Source organism: Rutidosis leptorrhynchoides, chromosome 4, assembly GCF_046630445.1.
Source record: "Rutidosis leptorrhynchoides isolate AG116_Rl617_1_P2 chromosome 4, CSIRO_AGI_Rlap_v1, whole genome shotgun sequence".
Classification (NCBI taxonomy): domain Eukaryota; kingdom Viridiplantae; phylum Streptophyta; class Magnoliopsida; order Asterales; family Asteraceae; genus Rutidosis; species Rutidosis leptorrhynchoides.
The window spans coordinates 377,768,103-377,781,314 of record NC_092336.1 but is presented as its reverse complement, the minus strand read 5'-3'; positions in this window follow the sequence as shown (position 1 = coordinate 377,781,314).

Sequence of the window (13,212 nt, the reverse complement as noted above, 5' to 3'; positions counted from 1 at the left end):
TATATATATATATATATATATATATATATATATATATATATATATATATATATATATATTGAAATAAAAATAAATCTTTCCGTGCTAAGCTATTGTGTATGAATCTTAACTAATCGGTTAATTCATATTACAAATATGCAATAATGTAAGTCCTTCGGCCGCAACTTAACCAGCGTTAACTACAATCTCTGTCTCAATTCAACAAATTCCAATTCCTAATAAATCTAGTATATATTTGATTTTACACTTCATCATTGATGTAACCGAAACTTTTCAGATAACATCATTCGTACTTTGCGAAGTTCATAAGAATTTAACGAAAACCAACATCACATCTCAACAAATAACAAAGTATTGATTCATAATTTCAATACTATTGAAGAAATACTTATGTAATCTCTAAAGCCTTCAAGGGATTATTCAATTCTAGTTCCAACCGTAAATCGAATGAGTTTAATTTAGTATTAACTCATTAAAATTTATGTTACATCTGAGGAGAATATATACATACATATTTTCATAAAGACTGTAATAAAAATTCTTATGTACAAAATATTAATTGTGAAATTTTTTTTAACAGGTAGGTAATACCCGAGATATATATATATATATATATATATATATATATATATATATATATATATATATATATATATATATATATATATATATATATATATATATATATATATATATATATATTCACAATTAATATGTTACATTCTTCGAATCAGATTAAGCAAATTATCAACTATACTTCCTACTTTCACAATAATATACATTCTTTCATAGAAATCAAAACAACCATACTCATTCAAACTCAATTATATATTCTGATTTTGAAACCTCAGATTAAATTCGACATATAACTGGTACCATCACTTTTAGATTCCTACATCTTTCAAAGCTATATTTTGACTTCAAAACTGTGTTAAAACATCAAATGTATGTTAACAATTACAATCTGTGTTCAAACCCTTAAAATTTCTGAAGACACTTCGAATGATGAGCAATCGAGATGATGATCCAACCACAAGTTACCCACAGTTATGTACCCGAAAAACTCTTGAAACCAAAGTAAAAGTTTAAACAACGTATCCGCGTCAGATTCTTTGGCATTTATTAGCAAAAATAACTTTGCGACTCCTTTTCAAAGTAGCCAGTTTTGTCACAGCTCCAGCAAGTCAACTTCGACTTTTCAGTCTGGCTAACCTTATTATAACCTTGAGATATACACCATCGTTACCAGGGAACCTTTTACATTCCACCACATTATTAGTAGATGTACTAACAACTTCATTACCCTTTGACTTTAGCCTCTCCAAAAAGTCATTTTAATTGTTCATTGAAACCCCATCATTTACTCATTCGCATCTTGTAACGAAAATTGCCATACGAATCATTAAGAATTAGTAATCAGTATTTTGAAATCTCGCAGCATGTCTACGCCAACAGTTATATGTGTATATATAACGTCTATCTTCTGAACTTAATTTGAATGTGAAGTTTCTGAAAAACACTCCGAACTACGAATTGGTTCTCCGAAAATGGAAAAATGCTGATGAAGAAGCAAAAACTATAAACGACTTTAAATGGTAAAAGCTGGATGATAATGAAGAAGTGTGCTGGCAAAGCACAGAAAAAGAGAAGTTTTGGAACTGGAAAACGGATTGAGCAAAGTATGAAGGAGGCTGTGGACAAATCACAAAGACTGAACCTGACTTCAAAGGATCCAAATGATTCAGTACCTGCTGAAGTCATTAACGAATACCTTGCTCCTGACTCTAAACCCCTGCGGACAATATTCTTCATCATCCTCTGATATTAGAAATTCTAAAATATCATCGTATCTTTCATTATAAATATCCTCCATATTTCTGAAGATATTTTCATAATTATTCTTATCTGAAATCATTTATCTCTTCGCGCTATCTGTATTACATCATAAAAGAAACTATTTTAGTTTCTAAATTCTGAAACATTCGAGTTTAAAATAGAAATATTTTTGAAGTAGTGTTAGGAGCTGAAGCATGAGTTAATATAATATAATGACACTTGATCAACGTGATTATATTACAGTAAGTCATGGTGAGTTTCTAAATGGAACGTGATGATTCACAGATCATAACATCATCATGTGCCATGTTATACGATTCTTGTATTCTATTTAACCTCTAAAATATCAAGAAAATATTTCCTGATGATTCCCCCTTTTCCAAGGTATTCTGGTAATTTGACAAGTCAAGATCGTGCCATCACAATTTCCTTCCTAGAACATTAACAATGTTCATTCCGAAATTCATATCTACGAATTCTGGACCATTATAAGCGGTGGTTAATCGCAAGAAGAAGAAACGAAAGGACAAAACTCCGAAATAGAAATTGAGGTATAAATTGCAGCAAATAAAAGAGAGCATTAACTGTGGATGACAATGATTATAGAAGACAGAAGCAGAGACTTTGAAATATAAGGGAAGATATAAAGCCCAACGACAAACCAGAAATTATAAACCATATATATCGATGCATATAGCAATATAAAGACACGGGAGAACTAGAAACACTATAAACCCAAGAGTATAGTAGAAGTAAATAGATTCTTCCGGCGGTAGTTGAAAAAGAAGAATGACCGATATGAAAGTTAGAAGTATATCGAGAATCAGAACTGGATGGAGCATATTGATGAATACTTTAAAATATGAGTTGAGGAAAAAAAAATAGAAGGTGATGAAACATGACTAGGAACTTAGAAATCAACATATTTAACTCACACAATGACGGAATAAGTGAATCAAACCCTCTAGTGAATAGGTTAAACTTTTTGGGATTAATTTAGTATAACCACAACTAAATCAAGTGTGATTAGATCAACACCTAAAGCTATTATTCACCACCTGGGTGATTTGGGTTGAGAGAGAATCGGAGGAGCTCACCAGATCTGAGTGTGTGTAACAAATGAGAGGCTTAACCTAAAATGAAGAACATAAGACTTTATATACCTCTACTGTTGACTCACCCGTACGATTCATCCATCACACGTACAAATTGGCTTCATCAGTCGTACGGGTGATCACTCACTCGTATCTTCTCATTTAGGTTGTAATTGTGACTTAGCTCAGCATCAACCGTGCGTATGAGCCTGTCAGCCGTACGAGTGAGGCTTCACTCGTACGTCTGACCTAGTCTAACATAGTTAAGCATCCAAATCTCGTTCCTGCAGTTCCTATAACCACATACAAACGCGGATAGGATAATAACGAGCGATCATGGTGGCCTGTAAACTGTTGTACCTGCAATGGATGTGGGTAGATGTCTAGGGACTTGCATAAAATGCATCAATAGAAGGTGTGACTTGTAAGGAAACGAAGGAGGTGAATTTATAAGAAAATCTCTGACAGAACAATTATAATGGACGATCGCATTTAAAGCAGATCCTAATTCTCTTGGTTACCGGAGAATCAAATCTTATTACGAAGATTTTCTTCAAATCCCTTGAAATCTGGGAATCAATCATATCTACTTCAAATGATAAGATGAATCTACACTTACTCATTTCATTCTTCTATGTTAGCTTCATTCGTACTCTTCATATAAATGGATTGTTTATTCAAATTATTCGCTGATGATAAAACTCTAATTTTCAGCCCGTATGCATCATGAAAACATACTTATTATCATTCACGACCTTTCCACTCAAATTTCGGGACGAAATTTCTTTAACGGGTAGGTACTGTGACAACCCGGAAATTTCCAACCAAATTTAAACTTTAATCTTTATATATTCCCGATACGATAAGCAAAGTTTGTAAGTTGAATCTCAAGAATTTTAAACTGTGTTCATACACTCATTTAACCTCGACCAAATTCCAATGATTCACGAACCATTATATGAACGAACATGATTATATATGTATATGTGTATATATTATAACTTGAAAACATTAACAAAGTATTAGACGTATAATACTTTATATAAACGTATTTGTTTCAAAATATATTCTAATAGTTATCAATGAAATTAAAATGATTTTTGAATATAAAATAATTTGGTTATTAAAATGTTTTATGAACGATTATATATAAATGAACTATATCAATTTTAAACTTTAAAAATCCAAATGTTACGAAATAGTAATTCTTAACATTTAAAAGATTTCTAAATATATAAGTTTTGAATGACATTAGTTTTGAAAAACTATATTAAGTAAATAGTTCAAAATTATATTCCGAAATGAAAATAAAAATATATATAACTTAATCATAAAACGTCCTAATTTAAAATAAAATATTTTGATAAACAACGAGTCACTGATTTATAGAAGCAAATGACCACGACGCTCAAATTTTATAAGATATATTTTCATAAAGTAAATTTATGATAAATAAGTCAAATTATTATTAAAGGTACACGTCGCGTAACGTAAAAGGCTAGTTTTCTAAACGTACGAAAGAGCGCTCGAAAAACCGAAAGTGGTACATGAGTCGAATGACAACGTGAGAGTCATTTTAGTAAAAATTACATTTTTACTACGCACGTAAATATAATATAATATTCAATTAATTCTAAAGATTAAATGTATTATATATTAAATATATATATATATATATATATATATATATATATATATATATATATATATATATATATATATATATATATATATATATATATATATATATATATATATATATATATATATATATATATATATATATATATATATGATTATATATGTTATCGTCGGTGGCTTAAATAGGTGTATATGTGCTGTAACGCATGAAGTGCAAGAGTTGTTAATATTCTATAAATGAAGATGTAATTTGAGTTTTAAGAACACATACATTCATCTTCATATATCTAGTACTCCTTATAGATATATTATTATTTATATTATTATTATTATTACTATTAATATCAAGATTATTAATATTAATATTATTATTATTAGTATTATACATAAAATACTACGACAAGGGGTACGCGCGAGCTATTTCAAAACACGTTTTGGGAGCGGGATAGGGCTAAGGAAATTATGGGTTATAGCTATGGAGATGATGGGTATGGTTCATGGGTATGTTAATGAGGTCAATTTAGTGTTTATCGTCTCCGTTGCGTCTACGTACCTTTCCTGCAATATTGAATCTCAATATTGATACGTGAGTACTCGTAAATAATTTTTTACATATTAATAGTGTATCCCTGACTAGTGCTCGAGTATTTAGGATTATGCATGCTTGTACTTTTGATATTGCCCTTAGTTAGGTTATGTTGAATCACGCATTAGTTACTCCTGCGGTTGAGATAAGGTATAAGATATGCATGTCGTTGGAAAGCTAATGAAAAATTAAGAACTTTTCCTTTAGATGTCGAATGGTTTCGATGAACGGATTAGAAGTTATAGTCAATTGAATTTTTGATATTATTATTAAAAATGATTATTATTATGGTCGTTACTATCGTCGTTCTAGTTTTTATCAAATTATTATTATTATTATTATTATTATTATTATTATTATTATTATTATTATTATTATTATTATTATTACTACTATTATTATTATTATTATTATTATCATTATTAATATATATATCACTATTTAGAAATGGTTATTGTTATTGTTATTATTATTATTATCATTAAAATAGTTAGTAGTATTATTAATAATATCATAGTAATTATCATTATTAGTATTATTGTAATTAAAAATAATATTAGTAACACCTAATTCTTTTTAGTACTATTATTATTAGTATTATGAACACAATATAAAAGACGATTAAAAGCTATTAAACGAAATGATTAGGAAATAATGAGTATGAGTATCATGAAGAAATTAAAATATTATAAGATATTGATATTTTATTAATAGAATAATAATAATAATTATTAAAAAATAATACAACTTTTACTTATTATTATTATAGATATTATTTTATCAAATAAATATGTGATACAATCATATTTTACTACGTGTAATAAAATTACTTTAATAATACTTATCATATTATCTTTATGATATTAAATGAACTTTATAAATTTTATTACTTATGATATATATAAGTATATTTTTTTATGTAAAGTTTTATTTATTAATAAATGAATTATATTACTTACTCTAATAAATATTTTAAAAATATAAAACGATGATATTTAAACTATATAATAATCATGTATAAATTTTGGAAATCATTCTAAGTCAAATTAACTTTTGTTGACTTTTGCATTTTAGTCTCGAGCATTAGGATTGTGGTACACTATGACTTGACCTAATTTATTAGACAAATATTGACCAAAACACACACACACACACACACACACACACACACACACACATATATATATATATATATATATATATATATATATATATATATATATATATATATATATATATATATATATATATATATATATATATATATATATATATATATATATATATATATATATATATATATATATAATTAATTTAGGTTCGTGAACCCGAGGCCAACCTTGCACTTGTTCAATGACGTTATATGTATTTTTACTACGAAATACAATAGGTGAGTTTCATTTGCCTTTTTATCCTTTATATTTTTGGGCTGAGAATACATGCGCAATTTTTATAAATGTTTTACGAAATAGACACAAGTAATCGAAACTACATTATATGGTTGAATGATCGAAGCCGAATATGCCCCTTTTTGCTTGGTAGCCTAAGAATTAGGGAACATCACTAATTTTGAGAATTAGTGCACACCTAATTGACGTGAATCCTAAAGATAGATCTATTGGGCCTAACGAACACCATCCAAAGTACCGGATGCTTTAGTACTTCGATGTTGTTTTATCATGTCCGAAGGATTTTCCGGAATAATAGGGGATATTCTTATATTCATCTAGTTAATGTCGGTTACCAGGTGTTCAATCCATATGAATGATTTTTGTCTCTATGCATGGGACGTATACTTATGAGAACTGGAAATGAAATTCTTGTGGTCTATTAAAATGATGAAAATGAATGATTATGATAAACTAATGAACTCACCAACCTTTGGGTTGACACTTTAAAGCATGTTTATTCTCAGGTATCAAAGAAATCTTCTGCTGTGCATTAGCTCATTTTAAAGATATTACTTGGAATCATTCATGGCATATTTCAAAAGATGTTGCATTCAAGTCGTTGAGTTCAGTAAAGATTATGATTAACTAAATGACAGATTAGATCATTTATAGATAGATGTTATAAAATAGTATGCATGCCTGTCAACTTTCGAAGTAATGAAAGTTTGTCTTTTAAAACAAATGCAATGCTTGTAAAATGTATCATATAGAGGTCAAATACTTCGCGATGTAATCAGATGTTATTGTATTCATTCTTATGGATTAGGACGGGTCTTTACATGTGGTATCAGAGCGGTGGTTTTAGCGAACCAGGTCTGCATTAGTGTGTCTAACTGATAAGTCGTTAGGATACATTAGTGAGTCTGGACTTCGACCATGTCTGCATGTCAAAAGTTTTGCTTATCATTTTGTGTCGGAAATCATCTACTTATCATCCTTAGAAAATTATCTGCTTATCATTCTTAAGTCAAGACACGTCTTGCTGCATTGATTGCATGAATAGTGTATAGACAAAATTTATATCTTAGCATATCTGCTAAATCATATCTTATCGTATCTATTACTGTAAACTTTTCCTGACATATTCCGTAAATTCCTCCGTAAACTACGAAATCTTTTGTTCTATATATATGGATATTCTATGTAATTAGAATACCATCCGATAGCCGGAAACTCATTTCATATCGAAAAATCCTTTATTCAATCGTACGAAATGGAATTCGTCATTAGTTCAAGTCACTCGGATTCCGAAATGGAATCCCACTCCAGCTCCGAAAGCAGTGTGCCCGGAATGGATCAACTAATCAGCCATCATCTATTCTGGATGAATTGGGGATTGTTTCGTAGCCTCCTCAATCATTGGAGACAAGAAGAAGGTGATCCCTTTCATCCACCTCATTGCCCTCTTGACGAAAAACCTGAAGCACGTACCGGCGAACCTGTCAGAAATACCATTTTCACTCTCATTTCCAGAGTATCTCGTCACGATTATATACTACATCAAATTCTAGATTTTATTTATCCACTTGTCCGAACTGACAACCACCCCGGTGTAATAGAAGAAGTCAACGAGCTTCGCGCTCGGGTAGTAGCTTTGGAGAATGTGGTGCAGAGATTACAAACACCAGTAGCAACACCAGCAGCATAACCAGTACTACTATCATCAACGCCAACAGTACCATTACCACCTCCAACCACAACCACGTCGTAAACCTCAACTTCACAATCTATCCCACGAGCATCAACGTCATACGCACCATAGATACCAAGGAGTACCAACAACAATAACTAACGGAATATTAATTCATAACTTCATTGGAGAAACATTCCGCGGTGATTATATAATCTCTAAAGTCTTAGAGATTATCTAATCTAGCCCTAACCATAAATCAGTCAAGCGAACCAAAATGATAGAAGGAAGAGTAGAAACCCTGAAGAAAAAAAATGGTGTGAGATTAACAAGTTAAACTTATTTTACCAACAGCATCAACAGTACCGTCAACGTCACCAGCATCGTCAGTACAGTCAACATCAGAATCAACAACACCTATAACATCACAAACTCCGTTAGTTCAAGAATCATTGTGGACATCATTACGAATCAATAACGCGTATATTGTATCAACGAGTTATGAAGAATTAACTCATTCCTTCTGAAGAAATTATATGTATATTTTATATATATATATATATATATATATATTTTTTGAAATAAAAATAAATCTTTCCGTGCTAAGCTATTGTGTATGAATCTTAACTAATCGGTTAATTCATATTACAAATATGCAATAATGTACGTCCTTCGGCCGCAAGTTAACCAGCGTTAACTACAATCTCTGTCTCAATTCAACAAATTCCAATTCCTAATAAATCAAGTATATATTTGATTTTACACTTCATCATTGATGTAACCAAAACTTTTCAGATGTGATGACCCAGGAATTTTCGACCAAATTTAAGCTTAATCTTATATGATTTCGACACGGTAAGCAAAGTCTGTAATGTTGAGTCACAAATATTTTGAACTGTTTCATATATTCGTTTGACTTTCGACCATTCACAACGATTCACGAACAACTTTTTGTAAATAGATAACATATATATTTAAATAGGTATTTATAAATTGAAATATAATTTAGAATACTATATAATATGATTATTAGGATTTATATTATAAAATAAATAAAATAAAATGCGATTAATGGAAACTATAGAATATATAGATATATATAAATATGTATATTAATATTACTTGTATATATATAAAGTTATATTAAATCATTTTGTTTAAAAATATATAATATATTGGTTTTAGTAATTAACTTTGCTATTTTAAAACTATTAATATATAGAAAGAGAATATATTAAAAATAATTGATTTCGAGCCTAATTAGTAAACGTCAGTGACACTCGGTTGACGTTTCGTTAGTTTTAATATAGATATAATACATGTACATGATAGATTAAGATAAAAGTTGGACTGTAAATTGATTACGAAGATTTTAGATTTGTTAAATGTATTTTTACCTTTTTAAGTTTAAATATTCGTACTCCGTACATATAAATTGGAACAGAAAATAAATAATTATTGAACCTTTTTGATCAGGTTTCAAACAGTTAATGAGTGAAATAATTAATTATTTTTAATCTAAAAGTTTGGGATTTTTAAGAACACTTTTATACGTTAACTGTTTAGCGATGGACACGATATAATCTTTGGGAGAAAAGTGTCGGTAGAGTTATAGTATCTATATCCATGATTATTCAAATGATTGATGAGGCACAGTGTTTCCACTTTTAATAACCATTCACTATACTCATAATATGTATATGTATGTACATCTAGTTTATGTTCTACATATAGATGATAGAAATAGATAGATAGTTAGGATGCAGAGTAGTTAAAAAATACATCACCACTTCACTTCACCACCACCACAATTGAGGGCCACCATCCAACACCATGGTAAACCACCACCTCTCTCTAAACTTCTTCTCTCTCTCTCCCTCTCTACTTGTAAACCGTCGCCACCATCCATCATAGACTAACTTGTATGTTGTTAACCACCATCAAGAACAACCATCGCTGAAAATTTGCTGCTGCTACACTTTGTTTGTATGATCAAACCGTTGTGATTCACCACCTCGCCACCATATCTATCTATCTCTCTCTCTTTTATATTCTTGAACTCACCATAACCATCATCACCCTTTCAATATTTTTTTTATCTGTTTAATCTCCACCACCGAAGAACCATAGTGAGCACCACCATAAACCCACCATCATCATCAAACGAAAACCACGAACCTGCTATATATTTTTTTTTCTTTGCTATCATGATCAAACCGCCACCACCTTCTACAACCTCCATAACTACCACGATCCACCTGCAACCTTGTTAACTGCTGCGGCTATTATGTGTCGGTTTTGAACCAAACACACCACCATCATCGTCGTAACTTACTACTGCTATTACTCACTTGTCTCTGTTTCTGTTCGATTGCAATGAAAAAGAAGATAAACAAAGAATGATGAAGATGTTGATGATGATAGCGATGATGATCATTTGATGATGATGATGATGCACATAAAGATGATGATTGTGATGATATAGTGATGATTCATGTATGATGATGATGAAACAAGTGATGTTTATGATTAGGGTTATTGGATGATTAGTGATATATATATATATATATATATATATATATATATATATATATATATATATATATATATATATATAATTTTTTTTTTCTTTTGGGTGACAGACTAATTTCACTAGGAAGGAGAAAGTAGTAGCAGGATATTTAGGTTATAAAGATTGGGGTAGTAATTAATTCAGAAAAGTATGAGATGGTGTATTGGTCAGAGGTGTTAGTGCATAAACAAAGGGTCATAGGTTCGAACCTAGGCAAGTGCACATATTTTTTTTATTTATGAAAGCAGTCCTGATAATCTGGCTATTGGGCTTGTGTATATTGGGTAAGAAGTTGTTGGGCCGAGAGTTATGAATTTATTCGATTGCGCCATAACTCGATTCGGGTTATACTTGGGCCGAGACCCAACTGGTTTACATGTTGGGCTGAGACAGATAGATCAAAATATATGTATAAGTGGGTTACGAATTGAGTCACAAAAACAAATTTGGACTGGCGGTTAATGTGACAACCCGGAAATTTCCAACCAAATTTAAACTTTAATCTTTATATGTTTCTGACACGATAAGCAATATTTGTTAAGTTAAATTTCAAGAATTTTAAACTATGTTCATACATTCATTCAACCTCGACCAAGTTCCAACGATTCACGAACCATTAAACGAATATGATTATATATGTCATAACCCAACCTTAACCATAAGGACGAATACAATAACATATGATTTCATCGCGAGGTATTGACCTCTATATGCGACATTTTTCAAAAACTGCATTCGTTTTTACAATACAAACCATAGCTTTTATTACAAATACAAGGTTTAAACAACTTAATAATGATTATCGTTTATCGATAATCTTAGATTTAAAAACTTTACATGTGATAATAACAATACGACTTCCAACATATTTTACATTACAAATCCTCCGATATGCAGTTTTATTTTTGACACAAATATGCATACTCAAGATCTTGCTTAAATTCAACATGTTGCAGCGGAAGCTTTTAGTTATCACCTGAGAATAAACATGCTTAAAATGTCAACATAAAGTTGGTGAGATATAGGTTTAATGCCGGCAGCGTTATAAATATAGACCACAAGATTTCATATATAAACATTCTAATAAAAATATTCTAAGTTGTTGAGCACTTGATAACCATACTTAACATTTAATCAACGTCGCATATTCCCTTTATTATGAAATCTTACTACACCGTACCAAGTGTAGTCACCGAAATGAAGTACTGTGCAACCGTTGAATACTGGTCGTCCAGTCCGGTTGGGGTTGTCAGGCCCGATAGATCTATCAACAGGATTCGCGTTTACAATACCTCATGCAAATAGTAGTTACCAAGTTACAGGGAAGTATGCCAGTGGTACAACTCAACGTAGAATATATATTTTTAATCACTTGTGTCCATAACGTAAATCATAAAATGCATGTACTCTCATCCCGAAATATTTAGAGTTTAAAAGTGGGACTATATACTCACTTTTGCCTTGAAGGTATTTATCACGACTTGGTCTCCGATAGATATCACGAACCTAACCATATATATAATATATCAACATATTTTCTTTTTAAGTAATCGTTACATATATATATATATATATATATATATATATATATATATATATATATATATATATATATATATATATATATATATATATATATATATATATATATATATATATATACTTTTAATACTTTTAATATTTTCTTAGTCCGTAGTTAGCAGTCCGATGTTAGTGGTCCACAATTAGTTGCTTAAATAAAATAAATAAAGACCCCATCGTATTCGTATTGATCAGAATTAATCTCGACCCATGGTACCATGTTGTCAAGTGACGTGTTGTGTACATAAAGTACCGTGTTGTCAAATGACGTGTTGCGTACAATCATGAGGTCTTATGATTAATCTTCTCGTGTTGTTTACGGGTGGTCCTGAAATATATAAAATCAAATCATAAGTAAATATATATGAAATATCATATTAATTAGAAATATATGATTAATTTAATTTTTCTCCAAATATTTTCGTAGCTAAACTAGCTTCGGATACCCGATCTTGTTTTAGTCGTAGTTTCTTCATTACAACTCCGTTTTTGTTGGTTCAACTTGCCACTTCCTTGGATCGAGTCAAATTTTAAGAATATGAACTGAAAATACCTTAGGTTGTATTCGAAATCACAGGTTATAGGTCAAACTTTGGTGAAACTTATGAAGGTGATCATTTTCCATCATAAAAACAACATTTAATGATCATTTTTCTAAAAATACTTACACTTTGAGTTAAACCATGAAATTTTTATGTGTTAACATATTCATAAGAAATATCATTTTTCCAGAACATGAACTCCCAATTCAAAGCTTAAGATGGTTTTTAATTATCCAACCCAAAACAGCCCCCGGTTGCACTCCGACGACGTAGATTCAG